Source organism: Lynx canadensis, chromosome E2 (assembly GCF_007474595.2).
Source record: "Lynx canadensis isolate LIC74 chromosome E2, mLynCan4.pri.v2, whole genome shotgun sequence".
In the NCBI taxonomy this organism is placed as follows: domain Eukaryota; kingdom Metazoa; phylum Chordata; class Mammalia; order Carnivora; family Felidae; genus Lynx; species Lynx canadensis.
The window spans coordinates 40,235,221-40,261,452 of NC_044317.1; positions in this window are offsets into that span (position 1 = coordinate 40,235,221).

Consider the following 26,232-nt stretch of genomic DNA (forward strand, 5'->3'; position numbering starts at 1 on the left):
ACTCAAGCTCCCACTTAAACGAGAGAAAAGAGAGACAAGGTGGGGCTGCCCGGGCCTTTCCAGTCGATTCCCCGAAACGCCTGGGCACCAAGGGAGGAGAAGCTCTGGCTCCCAACCAGTGATCTGGGTCTTTTCTGCCGAGGAGGGCTTTCCATTCGGAGGCGAAACTCCTTAGCTCTAACTCTCCTGCTTCCTTTGTTTAATTTTTGTTTTGTCTGCTTGATGAGGGTGTTAGGAGATTTTCCCTGGAACAGACACAACGCGGATTCTCTTTCTCCCACCCGGTCCTCTTGATGTCTTCGTTTACCTCCTTTCCTTGCTGCGCTCAGTCCCGGGTCAGACGCAAAAGCAAACGAGAAAATCAAGCGCTTTGTGTGAAATTGTTTTGCAATGGGATAGCTCTAAGCACTTTTCTCAACCTGAAATTTGAGAAGACGTTTGCGCAGCACCGGGCATATTTGGATTTGAAACCTCAGGAGCGTTCAGACTCGCTCCCGTCGGGGCAAAGCCTGTGCGTCCTACGCGGTGGCGGCCCGTGAGCCTGGCACGGCGGCTTTCCTTCCCCACATGGGGTTTGGCCTCCATTCTTCTTTCTCCCTGAGACTCGTGGTTTTGCCCTCACACAATCAAGAGGAGCAAGGTGGGGTGTATTTTCTGACTTCTACAACTGACCCAGCGGGAGCGCACCCGTTCTGAGCAGCGGCCAGAGTTTAAGAACTTCGAGATTCGAGACGAAGAGGAGGACTTTCTGCAATATAGCCTGATCACACTGAGCTTGCTCAGGACAGGGGCTAACAAAAAAGATATCAATTTGCATGACACTCGAGATGCATCCGTAAGAGTGGCCTGGACAGCTGGATCCAGGAGGGACTGTGGCCATGTGTGGGCTGAGTGGGGGAGGTCACCTTCGCTGGCTCAGTGGCGTTGGCCACGGACCCAAAAGACAAGGAATGTCTCCATATATTTTCTTCCCGGCCCTAGAGTCACAGAGCTGATGTGCAACTGCAGGCGAAGTGTTTGAGAAGTCAAGGAACACTCGATAAATCCCTACCGAATACACTGGTCAACTAATTTAACTTTTTCCGAGCCACTATTTTGGCAAATGGAACACTCCGTGGGATTTGCTCCTTCCGTGGGTCTTAACTGTGTCTCTGCCCAGTCTCCCTGTGGTTTGTAAAAGGCTGTGCGAGGCCAGTTGGGCGCTCACGGGAGTTACTCCCAGGGTGATCAGCAAAAGAGAATGTCTGTGTCCTCTGAGGGGACGTGCAATTGAATGAACGGCAGCAGGTGTATTTTCCTTTGACCCTTTCGGAGTTGCAACATCCGCGGGCACTGCAACTTACATAAGCGTAAAAAAAGACAAAAGGAAAAAGGTAAAGATTATGAGACGTATTTCCTGTAATATTTAATAATCACATTGGAACACTGACATAAATTGTGCCGCATTTACAAATCTGTTTCCTTTGAAAATTACACCCCAGCATTTAATTCACCAAAATAACTCATTTTATACAGCACAACAATGTAGTAAAATAACTCATCTCGAATATGTGGATATGAATAGATTTAACACATCTGCATTGAACAAAATGAATTCATCTGAAAGCTGAAAAACTGCTGTTCTCTTTCGAGAGTTACCGATTATTTTACCATTCCCTTCAGTTTACTTGTTTGTTTTTGTTAAATTACTTTAGGAATTAGGAAATGAGAAAAGCAGAAACACTGGGTAGGTTTTTCTCTGCTCGGAATAGGGGAAAGAGGCATAAATAATCATTTGTATTATATCTTATTTCATTAAAAATTATATTTACAATTGTGCAGAGACCAGGGAGACCCCCCCCCCCCCGCCGCCCATTCACCGTAGGTTGTTTTGTTTAATCCTTGGAAAATACTGTATTTCCATTACAACATTTTCCCAACAGAAGTCTGGATATTAAAGTAATTTTTGAAGCTGGGAGTAAAGTGCTAAAAAGAAATCGGAGTTCAAGTGCGTGGCAGGACTCCCCGCCCCCCAGGGGGGAGGAATTCATTTGCAGACGTGGGATGGTATCCTTGATGGGAAATGTGTTTATCACGTGCCGGTTTCCATGCAGGGTCATGGGGCACCCCACGGAGGGGACCAAGGTGGGGCTTCCCTAAGGCCGAGGCAGGATTTCTGGGTAAGCGCATGAGGCAGAGCCCATCTGTGACTGGTGCTTTGGGGACAGCGTGGTGAGCTGGGACCACAGCTGGAGGGAGAAAGCGAGCCCACTGTCCACGTGCACATGCCCCAAGATCAGGGTGGATCTCACCATTTCTGGGCCCTGAACGGGCTCTCCAGTGCGTAACACTTTGATGGCCACATGGGCCCTGCTCCTGTTAATGCTGTAGATCCCCACTCCCCACTGCTCATGCAGTTAGCCGGTCTCCCTCTGTGAGCTGGGACAGAAATGGGGATGTTTGTGTAAAAGGAGGTAAAAATGGAGAACCCGGATCTTTCGATGCAGAGCCTCTGGGGAAGGGGCTGTGAGTGGGTCCTACGCCATCAGTCTTGCATGCGCAGTCCTCCGGACATGCCATCACAACTCTGGCTTCGGGCTCTGCAAAGTAGAGAAACTTTCACAGCCAGTGAGGCGCAGCATCTCTTATCTTCATGATTTCTGTCCTCAGATGAATACGATATTCTCTCTAATGGGAATTTTTATCAGGAATCCATACCTGTTGAGTCTTTCCGAAGTATTCGAGTTAGTTTTCATAGGGCAAAAAAATCTATTTTTTTGCTCCCGTTTAATCAGTTTACACAATTTATTAAATTGCGTGGGGATAATTACAAGTAAACCAGGTGCAAGCGGGTTTGAGGACAAACTCATCTGATCCCTGGTAGACAATCAACTCAGCCAATGAACCCCCAGCCTTGAGCACTCGGGATGCTGTAGGCCTCCGTCAGAGCAGCTTCCAGAAGGAACCACGGCTCTGGTTGTCTCTGAGCTGGGAAAGAGGAGGTCAATCAAGGGCTTTCTAGGTCAGACTTTGTACAACTTAGGAAGTGTTCAGGGAATGGTGAAGCAGGGCTAACAACACAGATGGGGCCAACTGACGGGGCTCCCAACTAAGGAGTTTAGAGATTATGCCAGAGGCAATAGGGAGCTACTGATGTTTTAAGGAGAGAAGAAGCCATTTTGTCCAGTGTGCCTTTTGGCCGTCTCCCTCGGGTGTGGTGGGAATGATAAACACGTGAGAGCTCACGTTTTTGTTTCCCATTCTGAGATTTTATATCCGCACCTTCTGTGATGTGACTTTGACTTTGCCATGCTCCCCGGTAGAGTGGGTGACCTCTTACCTGGGGACGTGGCCACGTGATTGCTTCGGCCAATGAACGTTGCTCGCACGTGATGTGACCGCAGGCTCTGTATGTGTTCGGACCATGTGACTTGGCCTCTCCCACTCCTGCGGTCGGCCATGAGAGAAGCGTGCCCCAGGGAGCCACTGTCCCTTCAGCCTGGGACCTGGCGTGAAGGACACACGGAGAGACCCAAAGCTGGCGTGCAGCCTGTAGCAGGTGTCACATCCAACCCGTGGGCCCAGAGTGAGAGATGCGTGTTTGCTGTTTCGAGCCATCGAGGCGTGAAGCCTGTTTTGTTACAAAGCATAATTGGGATAGATCGCAAACACGGGACTAGATAGGACTGAGTGAAACGGGGGTCGGGGAACCCATCCCTCCGCCTCATCTAGCTGGGTGACCTTGGGGGCCTCGCTGCCCCTCTCTGGTCCCCATTTTCTTATTGGCAAGTTGAGGAAGTTATAGCAGCAGGTCCCTGGGGGGCCTTATAATCTCTCAAGGGAAGTGATGAGGTGGAAGAGGAGATAGGACATCATCTACCTCATGGGGCAGTGGGAGGGGGGGGATGATTTCCATCAGGTTCACCAGGAAGTGGTCCTGGCCCTTAGGCCACGTCCCTAGAGCTGCTCCAAGGTTGTCCCTGCTCCACGCCGGGTGAAATACTGGGCACACGCCTCCCGAACTCAGCTACCGCGTCCCTGGTCCCGGGAGGCCCAGAATTCCCCGTGAAGATCGCGGGGTCTCCGGGGCGATCAGAAGGAGCGGGAAACTTGCTACTGGGCGCCAGGCCCGGAATGAACAGCTCTGGGGTGGGATTTCCCAGGAAGGGTGATTGTCACGGAGTCAGTAACAAGGATAGGAGAGCTTGAGGAAGGCGACGGGAGAGGCACCCCGCCCCGGTGCGGTCCCTTTAAGGTAAGTTGCCTTCCTCGACGCCAAGGCCACTGTCAGAAAGGCGACTTCATCTAACTAATTAGCAGGGTTTGCCACGTCACAAATCTGCCGTGGCTTTCTTGGCACGAAACAGCTGCTCAGGCAAAGAGCTGTAGGAACCTATTAAAAATCACGGGCCTGAAAGGCGAGAAGGGGAAGGGCCGATCTGAATGGGGGGGGACCGGTGGCCAACTTCCCTCCTGGGCCAGCAGTCGCCCTCCCCCACCCCCCACCCAGCCACCGCCCCCACGGGGGGCAGGAAGTGGGCAACAAGAGGAGACAGGCGCCCGCCCTCCTCGAGCTGGGGCTCCCACGGGCTCACCTGCGTCCTCCTCTCGACATGCTCTCGCTTCTTAAAGCGGCTTTGAAGGAATGCTCTCCCGTGGACTGCAACCTGTCACCGTACCCTGTCATCCGTCCAGTAATTAAAACCTGACTGATTTACTGACTGGCGCCCCACCATCACAGCTCAGGAGTCGGCTGATGTTCACCTTTCCCAAGGCTGAATTTCCTTGGCGAGAGAGGAGACGGCCGGCTCCGGGGCTGAGCTGTCATTCAGCTGCGGCGGAAGCCGTAAAGACAGCTAACAGAGCCCTCGCCAGCCATCTTTGGTTTATTTAATTCTAATATTTATTGCCACCCTGCCCATGAACATAACGCAGGCAGGCTGGGGGCACAGAGCGGGCTGAGCTGCGGGGAACACCACCCCACCCCCACCCTGGGCCGCGCTTCGGGGGGAACAGGTGCAGAACAGAGCAGACCTGACCCCGGGCTGCATGGGGCCCAGAGGCCAGTGGGGAAGACCAGGACGCATGTCTTGGCAGGAGAAAATCCCCACCTCCAGCTGGGGCAAGTGCCGGGAAGGGAAGTGTGGGGGCCAGGGCGGGGAGTCGAGTCCCCTCTCAGAGGGTTTAGGGAGCAGGGCCAGGACCAGGAGAGGCAAGCCAGGGTGGCCGGCACAAAAAGCTCAGGAAGCCCTCACTCTCAGGGTCATGCAAATGCGGGGGGGTCAGCCCTCTCCACCGTTGCCGCCTGGCACCTCGCTGGCCTCACCCTGCTGCCGCCCCGCCCTGATGACAGCCGCTCGTTTTGGTGGCGCCCAGGACCGGACCCCGTTGTCCAGGTTGTTGCCATCTGTCCCAACGGCCAGAGCGTCGGAGCACAGGACCCCCAAATCACAGAAAGCCGCAACACAGCCATACTATGGGGTAGTGCCTCTCGTACACCTCCCTGGGGCTGGGGGCAGGATAGCGCATGATGCTAGGGGTACAAGCCAAAAATAAGGTAACATTGTATACATGGGGCCCCTGGGTGGCCCAGTCGGTTGAGCGTCCAACTTCGGCTCAGGTCGTGATCTCGCTGTTTGTGGGTTCGAGCCCCACATCGGGCTCTGTGCTGACTGCTCGGAGTTTGGAGCCTGCTTCAGATTCTGTGCCTCCCTCTCTCTCTGTCCCTCCCCCACTCATGGTCTGTCTCCCTCTTTCTCTCTCTCTCTCTCTCAAAAATAAACATTAAAAAAATCTAAAAATAATATATAACAGTATACATCCATTCCTTTAAATAAACAAAAAATATAACACTACAATACGCACACATTCCTTAAAGTGAACACATTGACTGTCTTGTGGACAAGATAAAGGGGAGAATAGGGAGGGCCACAGGGAGACCCTCCGAGAGAAGAGAATGTCGTAGGTGTCATCGTTCCCCTGACACTGTCTCTTCGGGGGCGCCCGCTCTCCTGAGACAGCAGGAGGACAGTTCGGAGGACAGGATGCGTAGGGAGCACCCGGAAGAAGGCAGGTGGCCCAGACCAGCGCCGGGGAGAGCCCTGTGTCTCACAGCTCAAGCCCGCTGGAGCCCAGCCAAGGGAGGTGCTGGCAGAGGCCACAGGGCAAGTCCACAGAGAGCTGAGACTGACAAGAACCAGGTCTCCAGACCCTTCCCAGGGCTCTCCCGCCACCTCCAAGGCTGAGGGTTCAGTCTCAGTTTGTTGGTCTCCCATGCTGGAATTCGAGACCCCGGTGGAACCCAGAACACGAGAGCTCATAAACAGACACTGATGTGGAGGGCATCTAAAGACACTCAAGGCCAAGCACTTCTCCAGCGGCCAGATATTCCGTCCTTCACCGCCCAGTCTACCTCCTCGGATGCTGGTGTGAACGAGGCGTCCCCGCCCGCCTCTGAGCATGCCGTCGGCCACCTGCACGCCCGTGCCTGCTCAGTGCAGCTCCCCAGAACGGATGCATCTGCTAGACGAGAGGCACGGCCCTTGGGAGGAGGGGAGGACAGAGACACGCGTCCAGTTGTTAAAGAAAGCCGGGACGTTCTCCTGATTGATACTGAGCATCCCAGAGGATGCTGCCCTCTGGGCAGCCAAGCGCCTCCTTCACCTGGAGAGGACCCCCGGGGGAAGAAGGAAACCCAGATTCGAGATCTACCAGCTCTCCTCCCTCAGCAGAAGTTGAGTGAAGGGGCGAGAAGGGTGGAAGTGCGTGTTTGTATTTTGAGTAAATCAATCGGCTAATCAGGGTGGGATTTTCCATCTGGGAGTTGAAAGGGCAAAAGGAGAACAGTTAATTTTTCAAACCATCACTTTAAAATACAGCCCCCCTGTTTGTGAGATGCATTTGATGCAAGGTCCAGGCGGGACATCAGGAAGCGGTGTCAAGGCCAGCACGGGCATATTTTAGAGGAACAGCAAGTAAATTAAGCCAATTAAGCATTCTTAATGCCTAGGAATCTTTCTTTTCCCCATTCTTCTTTCGAGAGATCCTGCTGGCACGACAGAATTCCTTTCTCTCTCTCCCTCTCTCTCTCTCTGTCTCTCGTTTTTACGTGTTTGCATTTCTACCCTTGATTTTTGCCTGTGTTTCTCTATCATTAGGGACTGCATCCATGGGTCCTGATGAGGGTGGGCTCCAAGCTGCCCCCGGAACAGAAGCCTGACCTGTCCTAAGCTGAGCTGTTTCTAAACCGGAGAGCCGCTGAGGGAGGGCTTTTTAAAGACAGCCTCCCAAAGAGGGAGGACTCCACATTCAATCCCCCAGGTAGGAGTGAGCGAGGTGACGTGAGATAAAGAAGTGAAACACTTCTGTGAGTTCTCAGGAAGGAAAGTGCCAGATAAATACAGGCTACGCTTATGACTATTTTCATGGTTGGATTTCTGACATTGTGGGTGGTCCCTGTGCATGTGGCTTATTCATTCTCTTCCTATCGATCTTGAGGTGAAGATTTGCAAAGCGACGCAGGCTCTGGAGGAAAGGATGGGATGGGGAGATGTCTCCACCAGACACCTCGCTAAGGGGGCAAGGAGGTCATTGCTAAACAGGGAGATCGGCCGCGACCAAGTGGAAGGCGGCTTTCTCAAAATTTTCTGAGCGTTGCTCATTTCGACGCAACCATCCGCTCACCTCGGCCACTGACATTTTTCTGTGGGGAGAGACCTGGCGATAACAAACAATTGGAGAATCACAATATAAGCACGTGGCTAGCAACACACATAAATTGTGTGTTGTTTACTCTATAAGCGATGAATATGAGCACATAGGCACTTGGTTTTATTTTACAAAACAATGCCTCATAAACTAAACACGAGCCCAGCAATTTTATTACATTTACCTTGATAATACGTTGCAAGCCATTTAAACAGAACAAATTCACAGGCAGACCATCACCCATGAAGCATGACTTTACAAGCACAACAGTTTGGGGATCATGTATAAATCGGTTTTAGCATTGCGGGGGGGGGCAGGATGATTCATATTGAAAGCACAAGGCAGAATGTCTTCGACTTAAAGAAAAAATTTTAATTTAGAGGTGCATAATGCCATGAGTGGAGCACACACTTCTATGTACTGTGTGGTAGGGCACCAATCTATAGCAAACTAATGATAATTTATAACTAAGATAATTTATAAATGATAAAAGCAATATTGGCAGCCTTTGAGCGTTATGATCAAATCAAGAGACTGGTCATGGAGTGTCCTTCTGGAAAGTCGCAGAGTGCGCTCCATGGGGAAGGGGGGGCACTCTGCAGTGCTGCCAGCCAGACTTGAAAGAAAAGTCCTCCACAAACTGCGGTACGTTTACTAACATCCATTTATAAGCCCCTAATTATATTAACCCTCAATAACCCTCCTAATGGGTTACCAGTAAGTAGCCATCGGTAATATATAAATCTGGAACTTGGTGTCATTCACTGTTACGAGCCAAAGAGAGAACTTGCCCTCGGTGGATAGTGGTGGCCTTAGGGAAAAAGTGGAAATTACCAGAAGGGAAGCATAAATTAAGTGTTATGGAAGTCCAGAAAGGAGAGGTGGTTTGGGCTGGACGGAAGGTGGGGTGGAGGGAATAACAGGTCTAATAGCTAGGAAAGACGCATCTTCTGGAAGAATTCCCCAAGAGCAAAGTCCTGGAGGTGGAAATGAGGAAGGGGAGAACACGTGACCCTTCTTGGCTGGAGAAGGGTGTGCATAAGGGAGTAAAGGGCTAAAGGCTTGATTATTATCTAATTGAAATGGAAATTCAGCTATATGATGGGTTTGCAGCCTACGGTCTTCAGAAACCGATGCTAAGAACCCCATTCTTGTACCTCCGCGTCTGGCAGTTGAGACAGGATCCCAAGCATGACGCGGTCCACAGTTGTGGTGGAGATTTAGGGTTTCCCCAACAAAGACATAGGGTTTCCTATCCAGAACACCTGAAATGAGATCTCCTAAGAAGCGTCTATAAGGACTAGCTTAGGAAAACCTCTTCCCCCACCTCTACCCCAGGCCCCAGGGGTATTTGAGTAAGGTCTTTGGGTAGCGTTCTGTAGGGGCTATTACTTTGGGGCTCTCAACTACTTCAATCACACAGCTGCTGGGGGTGGGAGGGGGTGGGGTGGGGGGTGGGGTGGTGAGATGGGGGTGGGGTCACAGTCAGAAACAAACAAACAAAAATCAAGGAGATGACTGGAAGCTAGAACACTTCTTTAAAGCCTAGCTCAACGTTTTGGAATTCTTCCGGGATTAACACCCGTAAACTTGGATTCAAGAGTTCGGAGTTCAAGTCTATCTGCCAGCACTTACTGGCTGCACGTGCTTCGGAAAGGCACCCACCTGTTGGGGTTTCATTCTCTTTCCTTATGAAATGGGAGAGAGCGCGGTCGCCCTACAGGGTTACAGCGGGGAGGAAAAAGAGTTAAGGGGTTGGAAAGTCTTTAGCAAGCTCAAAGCATGATGAAAATGATAGGTTTCCTTATGTCTATTTCGAGAGGCCTCTGAGCAAAGACAGAGGAAGGTCCCCCAGGGCGTTTTAATTATCATGCCGTATCTACCAGCCTACCTGATTCTTAGAGAAGCAGCCAGGGCCCTGGCAAGAGCCCTCAAAGGTAAGATCCAGCTAAACCCCAGTCCCCGCCACGAACTCACCTCCTGAGTAATGCTATTGTTTCTACAAAAATACCCCAGATCAGGGCTCAGCTTCTGACTCAAAGAAAACATGTGTTTTTATATATATGTATTTTTTTTTTTTAAGGAGAAGGATTTCGTTTCCATCAGAAGAGCAAGGCTGTCGACAACGCTTTCCCATATTATTACACTGAACAGTGTTTCCAAGTCGATGATGTTACTGAATCAAACATCACACTAGTAGTGTTCTTTAAAGCATTTAGAACAAAGCAATTAAGAGTTCTTTACTGTAGCTTGGCTTTTATTTCCGTGTTTAATCAAACCTCATCTATTCCGCCCTGAGTTCTAGGTACCCTTCTGATATTTTTGTCACATAATCTACCCCAAGAGGGAGGGAGGGAGGGAGGCTGGCAGGACGCAGGGAAGGGGGAAGGGAGGTAAAGACGGGCAGATGGGAGTGGGTTGGCTTTCCCTGATCGACGCAGCGCCCACGGGCAGGCTCTGATGCAGCCCAGGACCCTCAGAAGGCTGCCGAGACAGTGTGATTGGTGCCCTCCTTGGCCCTCACTCCCTGCCTCGTGCACACCTGAGGGTCGGGCCCTTGCATCTAATTGGACAGCTGGGCTGGTGAATGTGGCCTGTCCTGCCAGCCGCCTCGTCGGCCACAGTGACAGCTGTATCACTTCCCCGATGTGAGTGGGCGCTGAGGAGCGTTGACACACGATCGACTTCCCTCTAATGTCCTTCAACCAATCTGACAGTTGTCCGGCCGGGGCTAGTCAACCTGGCGGCTGGTCCTCTCACAGAGGCATTGTGGGACAGATTTCCAAGGAAAACAGGCCGACGAGACTTCAAGCGAGGCTTTTGTTTCCTTCCCAGCCAGTGACTTGGGTGTTGAAGCAAGTCCCGAGGGTGATGGCTAGGGTCGGGACTGCTCCGCGGGGCCTGCCGCCACGCGGGGAACAGCGGCCACCAGCGTGTGGGGGAGACTCAGCTTTGCACTGAGACTAGGTGGGTGGTCCGGCCAATGTGGGGTGTGGTTGAGAGGAAGGCAGCCTTGTCAGTTCTTCAGGTACAGGACAGCACACGACATTTATTGTTCTGATTCTCAAATACCTGTTCATCATATAGGTAGAGGAAACGCTCTGTCACGGCACCCGAAGTTCAGAACCTTAAACTGTGGGCAGAAATGGCTCCGTCTTTCCTGATGACAGTCAAAGCCCTAAGGGCTTTCTCGTGCCATGACCCCGCCCTCCCCACGTCCCTGGCCAAGCGTCTAAGCCCCTCCCTCAAGCTCCCCTTGGCAGGAGAGGCAATGCTAGGTTGGGGCTCAGGAAGCATGAGTGTCATTTAAGGCTCTCTCATTATTTAGAAGTGTGACCAGAGCTGTCTCGTGGCCTTGAAGAGTCCAGCATCCTCAGGGTGCCTTCATCATTCTTTTCTCTGGCTCTAACATTCTCCAGATGTCAGTGAGCAGGAGGCGAGGAGAGGAGCAAACCCCAGCTTGAGACGACGTGGCCAGGCCACCAGAGTTTCTCAGGGATCGAAGCTATTTTTTTGCCTGTAAGTGACAGAAATCCAATTCAAATGAGGGTAAGGAAGGAAAGGGTGGTATATAAGAATATTAGCATATCTCAGGGAACCACGCACTAGAATCCAACTGGCCTTCAAGAATAACTGGAACCAGAGCTTCTGTCTCTCTCTGCTCCCATCTCTGAGGTCCCTTCCTAGTCCCCCTTCCTGTTTTTGCCGGTTAACTTTTCCCTGTAGTCAAAACACGACACATCACCAGCAGTTTCTAAATTGTACAGCCTAACAGCTAATCTTATTTCTAAGATTCTCCAAGAAGCACCTGATTGGCCCAGCTTGGTCATGTGTCCCTCCCTGAACCAATAAACTGTGGCCGGGGTATGCATCCCATGGGCCTGTCGTGGCAGCTTCCGTGGGCAGCATAAGAGTTCAGGGGATCCCGGAAGGGGAAAGTACTGGTCAGAGGAAGTCATAGCTGAACACTAATAGGTGACTTCTGTAAGAGGGAACCATGTAAGAAAGTACACTGATGGGGCGCCTGGGAGGCTCTGTAGGTTGAGCCTCCAATTCTTGATGTCAGCTCAGGTCATGATCCCAGGGTCATGGGATCGAGTCCCGCATCGGGATCTATGCTGAGCGTGAAGGTTGCTTAAGATTCTCCCCCCCTCTCTCTCTCTCTCAAAATAAAACAAGAAAATGCACTGAAACCCCCTATCTATATCAGCATTATGCACAATAGCCAGGACATGGGAGCAACCTAAATGCCCCCTGATGGTTGAATGAATAAAGCAAATGTGGTTTACATATACAATGGAATAGTACTCAGCCATAAAAAATAACAACAAAATCCTGCCCTTTGCATCAACATGGAGAGACCTTGAGGGCATTATGCTAAGTGAAATACGTCAGACAGAGAAAGGCAAATACCACACGATCTCACTTATATGGGGAGTCTAAAAACAACAAAACAAAAACCAGGCTCATCGACACAGAGAGGAGCTTGGTGGCTGTCAGAGGTGGGAGCTGGGGTGGAGGGCAGGTGAAATCGATGAAGGGGGTCAAAGGGTACAGATGTCCAGTGATAAAAAAAAGAAGTCACGGGATTTGATGTGCAATGTGGTGACTACAGTTAATAATACTGTACTGTATATTTGAAAGTTGCTAAGAGTAGATCTTAAAGTCCTCAGCATTAGAAAAAAAAGGTTTTGTGACTCTGTATGGCGAGGGATGTTACAGAACCTATGGTGATTATTTCACCATATACACAAATATCAAATCATTATCCTGTATACTGGAAACTAAGGTAATGTTACATGTGGATCATACTTCCAGAAGAAAGAAAAGAAAGTTCACTACGGGAAGTTTCATGAGATTCCACGTAGGATTTGGTATTACTTTGAATTGGAGTTTAAGTTGTGGTTGTTTGTTGTGAGAATGGGTTCGCTTTGCTTAGACTGTGAAAAATAATTCATAAATATGGCTCTCCAAAGAAGCCAGTGACATCCCTAAAATTTCACCTGGCACCCCTGAAGAAAGAGTGGAAATGATTCTTTGGAGATCGTGAGACAAACTTGTCTCCAAACCAGCTGGGGAGGGAGCAAGAGACCAGGCAGTTCTCTCTGTGGCCTTGTGCCCTCCATTTCGCCTTCTGTTCTCCACATGGACCCGGCAATCACAGCCCCATCGAGTGACCGGGCTTGGGGCCCCGCACACCCCTGAGAGTCGAGTAGAAGCCAGTCCTCTGGTCAACGATTGCTCCAAAGGGGACTCCGGGGACTCAGATGACACAGCGGAACAGCTGGCTCGGGTAGCAAATGTGACCCTAACAGGGCCCTGCAGATTCAAGACCTCATTCTGGCTGTTTCCGTACAGAGGAGAGCCCACGGAGATCCTGGGGGGGCGGGCAAGTGACTGGGGCTGATGCTCGATCAACGCAGGTGAGCCGTGATCGATGCGTAAGAAGGAAAGTCACCAGGCTCAGCCTGTGTTGAGGGTGAGCCTTGACCCCAACCCAGCATGTATTCCTGGCTTTCCACGGAGCCCCCCCTAGAGAAGTGTTTGAGATGGCTTCAAACTCACAAGCTTCCCACGGAAGTCTGATTTATGAGCAATCTGTTAGATACTTGAATCAAACCCCTTATCTGAATTAATTAATCTATCCAAAGGGAAAAAGGTGTTTTCTCCTTAAATGTCACGTTTGTGTCGTGTCCGTTTTCTGCATGGGAGAAAGCATCTTTTGATTATAGGGAAAACTTCTTGCAGCCCGGGTGACCCAGTGCCCAAGGAAGGGTGCCCCAGCTTTGCCGATGACACACGTGGGCTAGGTATGTTCCTCATCACCAGACGCGGGTCCCCATAGTTGTAGCTGAGCTCCGGTATGACACAGGAAAATTAAAACTACTGCTCAGGGTGTGTCTTTAATGTTTCTGTGCCGGCGTGGCAGCTGACCGGCCTGCCAGAGGGGGGCTGCCGCAGGATGGCGCGTGGCCGCTGGGGACCGTCTCCAGAACGTACCGTGTGGCACTTTCGGGGTTCGAGCCGTTGGCTGTGCATGAGACTGCTCCTACAATCAATACCCTCTCTGGCCAGCTCTCCTTCCTGTTGTGCCTCCAGGAGCTGTGTCCCCAGCTGTTGGTCCACGGCCCTCCTCTCTCCGTCCCCACCTCCCTCCTCCAGGCTCCCCGACCCTGACTGCCCCCCGCCAGCCCCCCTGAATGCCAGTCTCCCGCCCGGGCAGTGTCTCCTGTCAGTCACCCTTTGAGGTGGGCCTCTCTCCACTCTCTTGACCCCAGACCCACAGACATTTCTTGGTGACAGCTTTGTGATTTCTCAGCGCCTCCCCACTGCGGTGCTCTGGGAACACGGGACTCCGGAGGGGCCTCCGGGCGGGCGGGCGGCAGGAACTGAGAAGCCAGCCCAGGCCACTTGTCATTCAGCTGGATTCTGACCGCCAGCGGTAACTCCTAGCTAGAGGTTGGGGGTTACAGCCCCCGCTGTCCTTCTCTCCTCTCCTCTCCTCTCTTTCCTCCCGCGCCCCTGCACCCCTGCACGCACGACCAGCCCTCCATTAATCCGCCGGAGTTCAGATGGTGTGGGGGGGCCTGCCTTATCCGAGATGGAGGGGCCTCTATTCGGCAGCTTCATTCCTACCCACCCACCCAAATCCCCCGGGTGCAGATTCAGCGGGCATCGGCCGGGCTCTTGGTAAGTGCCTGGATCAAGGGGTGGTTAAGAACACAGGTGCCAGCCCCGGAGACATAGCCTCAGACCCCGACTGAGCCACATGCGGGCCCTGTGACCTTGGACAAGTAACTTCATCTCCGGGTGCCTGGTCTGTAGGACAGCAACAATGCCCCCAGGCTTGCTGGAGGAACGAAATGAGCAAATACACAGAACCCTGAGACAGAGCCCTGGACTGTAGCCACCGGGCCTTCCGCGGTTGTTATCATCTCCTGTCAGTACAGTTACCTGTGTTCCCTCCTCGATTTGTTACGAGGACCCAGTAAACTAATGATTTCTGCGCCCATTTGGTGTGTGACGACATGGAGGGCGGAGAAGTTCAAGTATCTTGCTCGGATATACACCGCGAATTAGCCTCCACACCCAGACTTGAAGCCGGGTCCGGTGGCCAGTTCCCTTCGTTACCGCTCCGCACGCAGGCGCGGCACATTTGCTTCCACCCCTGTGCTTTGTGAATATTTGCCCGCCGTTTCATCACCTATTTTCGTTCACGTTCAAAATGCTGTAAACGTCCCATGCGCGGCCACTGCCGGAAAGGGGTGAAGATACTCTGCCACAGGGACCATCAGCCATGCACCCGCGGCACTGACCTCCCCGTGGTGGTAGGGCCCCCTGGGGATTGTTCCAGGCTGGGAGAACTCTCCCTCCCAGTTAGGGGAGGAAATCTTGGGCCTTCCTTTTGGGGGGTGGTGAAAATCCTACAAGGCACAGCCAGCAGTGGGTGTGGCCTGGAACGCTGGGGGTAAATGCCCCCCCGCCCCCGGTCAGCTCAAAAGGAGTTCATGAAAATCTAAACCCACAGGGCACCCTTTACACCACTTCAGGTCTCAGGGTACGTGCCGCTTCTCCAAAGACACCGTGTCTCCCGCCCCCAGCCCGCTCGCCTGTCTACTACATTCTCCTGCACTTGCTTCCCTGCACTTGTATCACTGAAACTGGCAATTGCTACCGTTGTGTATCCATAAGCTCCTCGAGGGCAGGGGGCTCTCTTGCCTCCCCCCGGTCCCCCAGCCCCAGAGTGCAGTTTGGGCTGAAGGTGCGCCAGTAACCATCGGTGCATGAATGACTGAAATGTTAATCCGGGCTCTACGTGTCCCACTTCCACTGTGTGGTGGGGGACAGAAATGTAATTATGTCTTGAATCTTGCTCCCAGGAGCTTCTAATCTGCTGTTGAGTAAAGAGGTGTTCCCACGGGACGGATGCGGTGGGAAAGAGGCAGGGGAAATGGGGCGGGAAGAGAAGGGGTGGAGCATTGGGAGACATGACCTGGGCCAAGGGGAGGCAGTGGCTCTGTAGATGCTGAGTACAGGCTTTGGCGACAGTTTTCACTGGCTCTCCTCGTGTTTCCAGCCTCCGTAGGCATGCACAGAGTCCCTGATCTCCACTCCCCTCTCCTCGCCCCTCCCCTGCCCCTTCCCCTCTTCCCTTGCCCAGGGAGTTTCAGAATCTCTTGCCATAGACACATGACCACAGTCCAGAGTCCTGCACTTGACAGTGAATACTGTTTTGAGCCAAGACAGCCACGTGGCTGGACCTGACGCCCTGCAGGCTGTGGACCAGTTCTGGAGTGTGGGAGCCGACAAGCCGTGACCCCCCCCCCCCAACCCCCAGGATCCAATACATGGCTTTGCATTCTTCTCTCTGGAACTGAAGGGCCTGCAGATTCTGGAGGTGGCACAATGCAGGCCCTCCTTTGTCCTTGACCTCCACCTGAGGCCCCGGGGGAGAACCTCCATTTGCAGACACAACACTTTCTGGACAGAGACATTCAACAGCTCTCCTCCCATCAGAGAGGGAGGAGAAGCTGCTTCGGTTTCCTTGGCCTGGCTGGACCACCAGATGCCCTTGCTTATTGTTTATTTTCAAAAAGCCTCGGCCGCTTGCTCTCGAAGCTTTGCCCTCCTGCCCCTGTGCGTTTGGCCCTTTCTTTGTCAAATGTAGGTTTCAAGAGGAAATTCCTGTATTAGTTTCCTGTGGCTGCCATAACAAATCGCCTCCAACCTGGTGTCTTTAAGCAACAGAAATGTATTCCCTCACAGGTCGGGAGGCCAGAAGTCTGAAATCAAGGCATCTGTGTGGCTGTGTTCCCCGCAAAGGGTCCTCCCTGTAGGGAGGGAGCCCTTTCCTCCCTTTCCTGCCTCTTCCAGCACTGGTGTCCCAGGTATCCATTGGCTTGTGGCTGCAACACGGGACTCTGCCTCTATCCTCACAACGCCTTTACCTCTTCTGCCTGTATGCCTTCTCTCCCTCTGTCTTGTATAAGACGGTGTCACTGGATTTAAGACCCACTTGGATAGTGTGAGATGGCTTCATCTCGAGACCCTGAACTTAGTTCTATCTGCAAAGACCCTTTTTCCAAATAAGATCATGTCCACAGCTTCTGGGACATGGACGCATCTTTTGGGGGCCACCAATCAACCTTCTATAATTTTCTTTACGTAATTTCTTCTAAAAATATTTCCCCCAAAGTTGCCAATCAGGAACCATTTTCCGGGAGGAAAATCATGACTCAGGCTCACAAGAGCCTTCTTCACCAGAAGAACTAGGTCTCCAATTTGAATTTTAGAAATGGACACATCTTGGGGCGCCTGGGTGGCTCAGTCGGTTGGGCGTCCGACTTCAGCTCAGGTCACGATCTCGCGGTCCGTGAGTTCGAGCCCCGCGTTGGGCTCTGGGCTGATGGCTCAGAGTCTGGAGCCTGTTTCCGATTCTGTGTCTCCCTCTCTCTCCGTTCATGCTCTGTCTCTCTCTGTCCCAAAAATAAATAAACGTTAAAAAATTTTTTTTTTTTAATTTAAAAAAAAAAAAAGAAAAGAAATAGACACATCTTGTCAGGTCACAAGTCTATCCATGCCATCCCCTTGGACCGTCAGCCTAACTGCTAACCAGGTCCAGTTTGGTATTGAGATAGACGGTTGGCCAAATCCGTGCTGCCTGGATTCGATAGGAATCATAATGGATGAGTTCCCGGAAGCCCTGAGTCCCCATCTCCATCACCAGTTCGCTGGGATATTATGGAAGAGTTTCTTTGCCTCTCTGAACTTGAGTCTCCCTGTCTATAAGATGAAGATTAAACTGGAACAAAGGTTGGCAAAGTACAGCCAAGGCCAAATCTAGCCCACAGGCTGTTCGTGTAAATAAAGCTTTATTGAACACAGCCATCCGTGCACATCCATTTATGATCATCTATGGCTGTTTTCAAGCTACGATGACAGAGTAGTCGTGTGAGGGGCTGAGTGTCCCACAAAATCAAAAAATATTTGCTATCTGGCTCTTTACAGACAAAACCTGCTGTCCTTGGATGAGCACAGGTCCCCGGAGGTCCCTTCCAGCTGTGTTATTCCGTGATTTCTACACGCGATGACACTTTGGAGGACTGGCCATGGAAGAGGCGGCGAGACTGGAATCATGTGCCCTCGGCCTCATAATGTCATCAGCGCTGTCCCCTCCTCCACCTGCCCCTGTGTGCACTGTGCTTCCCCGAAGGACTCCCCCCAAGATCCCACCCTCCCCTCCCCTTGGGCCTGGCCCTGTCCTGTGGGCAGGGAGGGCAGAGAGCCAGGGGACTTGCAGGTCTCTGTGAAGCCCTGAGAACTGAGGATTCTCAGCGGCCCAACGACAGCCAACTCCAGGTCTGTGGGACGGGTCCCTCCCACTCTGCCTCCGTCACTGTCCAAATTAGAACACGTACACCCTCCCGCCACCAGGCCTTACCTCCTTCATTCCCCTCCTCTTATTTGTTAAACAAATCCTCATCTGCCTTTTTAGGCTGCTCTTGAATTTTATGGCAACATATAATAAACATCTGACTGCTTTTATTTCTACTCAACTTTTATCTCGAATGTCTCTGCTGTTTCAAACCAAATATTTATAGCATCCCACAGCCGCCGCGATTGCATTCCTCACTGATACTGTCACTCCCTCCTGCTTGTGTTCACCAGCCCTTCAGAAACCCGGGGAATCTGCGGGCACCTGGTCTCTCCTGCCCCCACGGGCTTCCCAGCCTCGAGGTATGAGTCGCCGGGCACCTCCAGGTTGTCCAGCCTCGGTTCAGAGTCAGGCCACCTCTAGGTGACTCAGAGCCTCCCGGTACTGGCATCCTTCCACTTGGCTCCCGGCGAGACTGGGGCGGTGGTGGGAGGGACCTCACGTGCCCGCGGGGACACCCGCCCTGTCCTTTCAGGAGCAGAGCTGGGACGTTCCTGGCCCTTTGACTGCTGTGAGGTCTCTCTTTCCCGACAGCTCAGGCCCACGTCAGTCTCCGTGGTGCACCTATGCTTGGTGCCAGTTTTCACATGCACCCAGCGTCCCAGCGATCTTCCCTTCACTGGGGGCTCTCTGGTCCCTCCTGGCTTACTGGCCCAAAAGGCCTGCCCCAGGACACCCATCCAAGCGTAGCGTCCCAAAGACAGCAGCTTACCTGGTGGAGGATGGCACTCTGGATCCGGAGCCTGAAGGCCTTAATGGTCCTCTCCGAGCCTCGGTGTCACCATCTGTAAAATGGGCATCGTAATGTCTGCCCAGCTTGGCCCACAGGGCAGCCTTGAGGATCCTGAAAGATGACAACTCCGGGGGGCTTTGCAAGCTTCGGCTAGCCCTTGAGGAGGCGGAGAGAGGTGCTCCAGCCCACTGCGGGCCCAGGCTCAAGTCCCTCAAAGCAGCCAGCCAAATGCTGTGTCCCTTCCTTGGTTCCTTGGGCCTCAAGGACTGGAGAGGTCTCCTGGGCTGCCCTTCGTGATCCCATCTGCCTCAACCGATGCAAACCCCTCCAGGCTTCGCACGTTGTTGTGTTGATGAATTGAGCCTGTCAGCCTGTCCCCAGGCTGCTCCCCACCCCTCAGGAGACTCTATTCCAAGTGACCTTGCTGGTGGATCCTGATGCAACAGAGAGCGCCCCATAGAGAACCAGTTTCCCCTTCCTTCTCTGGCATGTCTTCCACTTGGCCAACGCTGCACCTTTCAGTTGAAGGATTACCCCCAGGGCAGCCCACATGGACCTGGGTGAGAAACTTCCATTTGGCCGTGAAAGCTTTTTATGCTTAAATCCAGTCTGAAACAAGCCATGCCCTGCAGCCACTCATCTAGAATCTCGTACTCAGAGTTGGGTGACCTTCTCAAGGTTCCCCATCTCTCATCTTCCCACGCATGAGGACATCTCCTTCCAGCATCACTAAAAAGCCATCCTCCTTCTGTACCAGGGAGTCCCAAACACCCAGACTGAGTCAATCTTTATTGAAGGTTTCACTGGTTGTATGAGCCAAGACACTTACAATTTTAAGATAAAGAAGCCCGGCGCCATCTGGTTGAAGGGGGAAAGAGATGTATTTGCTCACCTAACTAACGAAAATCCAAGGGTCATTTAGTTTCGGGTACAACTTGATCTGGGAGCTCAAGTGATATCACCCAACATTCACGTTTTACTGACAAGACCAACGGTGGGCAAGGTGAAGGGTGCTGGGATTCTCATATGAGGCTGAACTTGGCACAAACACTTGGCAAAATCGCTGGGTGGTACCTGCTGAAACTGAGCAAATACGTATTGTGTCCAAAGCAATTCCACTGTTAGTCCTGAAGGCCATAGAAATGATGAATGCCTACGTCCACTGGAAGACATAAACAAGACTTCCATGGCAGGTTGTTTTCATTTTCATAGCCCAAACTTAAAGACAACCCAAATGCCCATTAAAGTAGACCAGGTAAAGTAGAACACAGTCATACGAGGAAATACTATGCAAAAGAAAACATTATGAAAACAACACATGCGACACGGAGGAATCTCATAGCCGAATGCGTGAGGGAAGGACCCAGGCACAAAGAGCACATGCTTGCATTTGAGTGATTTTGTGTGTATGAGGTTCAAAAATAGCAGTTATCCTTGGGCACGTTCTCCGTGGAAGGAGACACAAGGCAACCTTCTGGAGTGCTGAAGTGTTCTATATCTTAGCCTGGGTGGTGGTTCGCAGGTGTGTAACTGTGTAAAATTGCATTGAGCCGCACCATTAAAGTTGGTGCATGTTCCCACAAGCAAATCATACCACAATAAAAATAGCTCAACAACAGTCATGAGGAAGAATAGAAGAAACCATGTTTCTCCATATCTCAGTTCTGCTTCACACTTAGTAGGCATGCCCTGTGTGGCAAGGTGGCCGTCCGTGGCTCCCGGCTGATACCCACCAGGTCAACAGTGCCAGTGGAAAGAAGGAGCCACTTCTCCAGTAGCCCCAGGAACGAACTTTCCTCCGCATGACCTTGTTTACATGCCCACACCCAAGACCACCCTGTGATGAAGGCAGGGCCGGGTGGAGATGAGGGAGATGCTCTGACTGGCCAGGCTTTGGTCACAGGCCCACCCTGGAGTCAAGGGTTTGGGCCAGATACGCCCCAACCACATGGAGTAAGGTGTGGGAAGTGAGGGTTGCCAAAGGACAAATGAAGTGTGTACAGCTAACCAGAAGAGTGAATGGATGTTGATGAGGCATGTGTTCTAAGTGACGGGAGAAACATAAGGGCTGTATGTGTGTGTGTGTGTGTGTGTGTGTGTGTGTGTGAGTGTATGTGTGAGCTTTGCTTCACGCACCCAAACAGATGCTATCCAGAGGCTGTGCTCCAGAGTCCCTTTATGGACGAGGGACTTACTCCCCTCGCTGCTGGGAAGGTTGTTGGCTGACAGTCTTCTGTGACCGGGTTTCTTTAGCGATGGCCTTTAGGGATGGACTTGGGTGACACCATTGAGAATAAGCTTCCCTCTTTCTGCTGGGGTTGCTAAGAGTGAGGAGGCATGCAGGTCCAGAGATGGGAAGAAGCCCAGATGGAGAAGAGAGTCGAGAGATGGAGAAGACTGGAAACTGATCCCTGAAAATGTTGTTTCGGTACCTATATCCAGCCGTATCTGAAGCCACACATCCACATCCGCATCCACACTTTCCACTAATCAATTCCTCTTTCCTCCCTTGAGCCAATTTGCATTAAATTTTTGTCACTTGCATATGAAAGGGCCCCAAATGCTACAGAATTTCTGAATATAAGTGATGAAAGGAACTTGGATTTGCTCCAATAATAAATATGAAATGAAATAATGTGTACCCACTGAAACCTACATAGAGGCTTACAACCCAAACCCACAATTGGGAACCATCCTCTGTAGGACAAGGACATCCGGTTACTAAGGCTCCTTGACTCTTCTGGATCCCAGCTTTCTCCAGCATTTGTCCTCATTCCTAAGCCCGGTCCTTGAGCAGGCTAGCCTGGAAGATAGAGGTCAGAGGACTACAGCTCACTGCCCAGATCTACCCTGCCACCTGGTTGCGATGACCTGTGAGCTAAGAAAGGGTTTTACGTTTTTAAGCCGGTGGGAAAAAAAATAAGATTAGTGTTTTCTCCTGTGTAAAATTGTATTAATTTCACATTTCAGTGTCCATAAATAAAGTTTTATTGGAACACAGCCATGCTCATTTGTTTATGTATTGTCTACAGTTGCTTTCGCACTACAACAGCAAAGTCGGATCGTTGTGACAGGGACTGTATGGCCCACCAAGTCTGAAATATTTACTATCTGGACATTTACAAGAAGACTTTGCCGACCCCTGCTGAAAGCCTCTGGTGTGATCTTCACAGTTCAGTATCTAGCCTTGGCACCCCGTATCACCAACAATGAAAAGCATTTCTCTTTAAATTATTTACATATATTCCCAAGTTTTAGAGTGAGCATCTCAGGATTTGAAGGCATTTTTTTTTTATCAATGTAGTGTTTCCAGGACCTCCCTCTGAGCGAAACATATATGTGTCTGCAATAAGTCTTTGTCAAATAAAAACAAAAATGATTATATGCCAACTATATCTCAATAATAATAAAAAAAGAAAGAAAACAAAAGTTACATGTTAAATTAGGCCATCGATCATTTTAAATCAAAAGTAAAAATAATCAGGGGCGCCTGGGTGGCTCAGTAAGTTAAGTGTCCGACCTTGGCTCGGGTCGTGATCTCATAGTTTGTGAGTTCGAGCCCCGCATCGGGATCTGTGCTAATAGCTCAGATCCTGGAGCCTGCTTCGGATTCTGTGTCTCCTTCTCTCTCTGTCCCTCCCGCATTCACTCTCTCTCTCTCTCTCAAAAAAAGAATAAACATCAAAAAGGTTTTTAAAAAAGTAAAATTAATCACAGAAAATGTACACTGCTTTTTTCTTTTTAATGAGACCCACCTAAGTCTTCTTAGTGAGGAATTATGAGGGCATTGGAGAGTGTGAGTTCCATCATTTTTAAAAAAAAATTTTTAGTGTTTATTATTTATTTTTGAGAGAGAGAGAGAGGGAGAGAGAGAGAGAATACAAGCAGGGGAGGAGCAGAAACAGAGGGAGACACAGAATCCAAAGCAGGCTCCAGGCTCTGAGCTGTCAGCACAGAGCCTGACGCGGGGCTTGAACTCATGGACCATGAGATCATGACCTGAGCCGAAGTCAGATGCTTAACCGACTGAGCCACCCAGGTGCCCCTGTGAGTTATATCACTGAGTGACACCTGTGTTCGGACATGCTTTCCCGGGGGAGACCCATTCTTTGATTCAGAGGCTGATTCCAGAGGTAGAAGCTTGAATTTCTGTCTCAGCCTGCAAGTTACGTCATCTGTGGCTTTAGCTTCCATGGTAGTGAGAGGAGTGAGAAGTGTTTACCCCCTGGGAGTTGTGAAGACTAAGTAAGATAACACTTAAGTAAAGGTACTCTGAAATATTAGCTTTTATTTTTGTCCCTCACTACTTTGTAAGAAAACAATTTAAAGGGCCTTATCGTTCTTCATTTGTCTTGTAAAAGCTGTGGGAAGGTGAACTAACCCCACTGAAACAAAACAATTCACAAGTTGAGCGAATCATCAATCATCGTGAATGAGGTGACTATATTCCATCGGATTTCCATCTGATAGAACTCATTTTCCAGTTTGGAAATGGGAAAAGTATGGGGTGCTCTGTGTGTGATCCATGACTCACATACTTTCCAAGTCTTGGTCCACCCCGTGGGGGTTGGGGGGGGGTGGGATATGGACTTTCTACCACACCTTGTCATCAGAACTGCTCCCTTCAGGGTTCCCAGTTGATCTCCATGCTGTCAGTTGCAATAACCAGTCCTTAGTCTGCACCCCACTCAATGCCTTACCAGCTTTCGATAGTGTTAAAGGTTTCCTCCTACACCCCTAGTCAGTCCTTACTGTCCTTCTTTCTGTCCTCAATATCTTAATGTCAGCCATATTCCTGCATGGCACTCCCCTCGTTCCTCCTGTACACATACTCTAAACCACCTCACACTGCTTCAAAGTTTCCATGTGGCAAGGACTTCCACATTTTTGACCCCACGTCAATCTCTCCACTAAATGCCAGTTACCCTGTGACCGACTGCCTATTTGGATATCTCTTAGGCATCTCAGACTTACCATATGTAAAACTTAACTACTGTTTTCAGTCTTCCCCCATCTTAGCAAATGACCTTGGGCATGGGCTTGTGGGAAATAAAAGAATTGAGGTTGATTCTAAAGTTTTTAGCCTCAGCATCTTGGTGGGTGTCCATGTGCCATGATCCTTTCTAGACCCTCTTATTAGCTGGAGGTAAGATATGGATATGGATATAAATACTCATAGGGACATAGATACAGATATACATTTATTGTCCCTCTGTCTGCCCCACAAAGAAGTGCACTCCAAGAGAGCAGGGAATTTATGTCATGTCCAGAGAAGCCATAATGAACATAACAGGTTGGTACGTAGTAAGTACCCCCCAAATATACCTTGAAAAACTGACTGGTTGTGCAGAATAAGAATGTCCTCTGGGTCTCCAGAATGACAGGGCTTCTTGGGCCACAAAAGAAATAGAAGTGAAGACCAGAACTCAATCCACAATGTATTTATAAGAGCATACAGTGGTAGAAAACACATCTCTGGGTGATGGCAATGTATTTACACACACGCTCGTTTTTACTGAATTCTGAAACATATAGATGGATAATAGATAGATAGAGGAAAGATAGATAGATAGATAGATACAAACATACATACATACATACACACAATTGGCTAGATAGATAGATAGAGCTGGATACATACATAGATATAACTGGATGGATGGATAGATACATGGATGGATAGATAGATATATAGATAATTAGGTTGGTTCAAACAACAGATATCTAAGTGAATATTTTGATCATGTTATGCCACACTTTCTTGCTTATTTTCTAGAATTTGCTCTTCATAGCTGCTTGTTTTGGGGTCAGGTAGATACATTCCAGTTACAAACTTTGCCTGGAAGTTTTGGGAAGATAGTCTTCATGATTTTTTGCCTCTGCTATCAGCAAATCCTCGGCCCTATCACGTGGCAAATTTCTACTAGTCTCCAAGACAACGTGTGGAGCCATATACGGTGACTTTACAAAGCTTAAAGTCAGGTGGGCATCTAGATCAGAAAGGAAAAAGTAAAATTGTCTTCATTCATAGGCAACGCGATTACCTATATAGAATATCTGATGGGGGTGCCTGGGTGGCTAGTCAGTCAAGCATCCGACTTGATCTCAGCTCAGGTCTTGGTCTCAGGGTCATGAGTTCAAGCTCTGCATTGGGATCCGCAGTGGATGTGGAGGCTACTTAAAAGAAAATTGAAAAAAAAAAAAAAGAAGAAAATCCGATGGTGTCTACAAAAATGCTAATAAGACTTAATAAGTACATTGAGCAGGTTTGCAGATTACAACAGCAATACAGAGAGTCATATTTCTATATACTAGCAGTGAACAATCATAAATTGTAATCTTTAAAATACCATTTATGATAGCATCAAAACTATGAAATACTTTGTCATAAATCTGACAAAGGACATGAAAGACGTGTACACTGACAACAAAATATTATGACAGAAATTTAAAAAGGCCTAAATAAATGGGACGATTTGGACCATGCTTGTGAATCAGAAGATTCAACGTTATCAACATCAACTCTTCCCTAATTGATTTAATGATATCTCAATCAATCAAAATCCTAGCAGGCTACTTGTAAATATTGAACAGCTGATTATAAAATTTATAGAGAAATACAAAGATCTGGAACAGCCAAAACTACTCTGGAAATGAAGAAGAAAGCTAGGATGAAAACACTACCTGACTTCGACAATTATGACAAAGTTACAGTAACTAAAATAACATGGTATTGGCATAAAGGTAGACAAATAGAGGGACAGGATAGAACTGAGGATTCAAAAATAAACCTATGCACACAGAGACAGCTCATTTTTACAAAGGAGCAAAAATAACATTCTGGAGGAATTTGTTTATCAACAAATGGAAGTGGGACAATTAGACAGTCATAGGCAAAAAATAATAAAAATAATTAGATCCATATCTTATTCCATATGCTGAATTAAGTCCGTGGAACATGGACATTTAAAATGCAACACTAAAGGGGTGCGTGGGTGGCTCAGTTGGTTGGGCATCTGACTTCGGCTCAGGTCTTGATCTCACAGTCTGTGAGTTCGAGCCCCGCGTCGGGCTCTGTGCTGACAGCTCAGAGCCTGGAGCCTGCTTCGGATTCTGTGTCTCCTTCTCTCTCTGCCCCTCCCCTGCTCATGCTCTGTCTCTCTCTGTCTCAAAAATAAATAAAAACATTAAAAAAATAAAATAAAATAAAATAAAATAAAATAAAATAAAATGCAACACTAAAAATGTCTAGAAGAAAATATAGGAGACAATCTTTGTGATCTTGGATTACGCAAAAATACCTTAGCTGTGACACCATAGTATAGTCCATAGAAGAAGAAATTCATAACTGGGATGTCACTGTAATGAATTTCTTCTG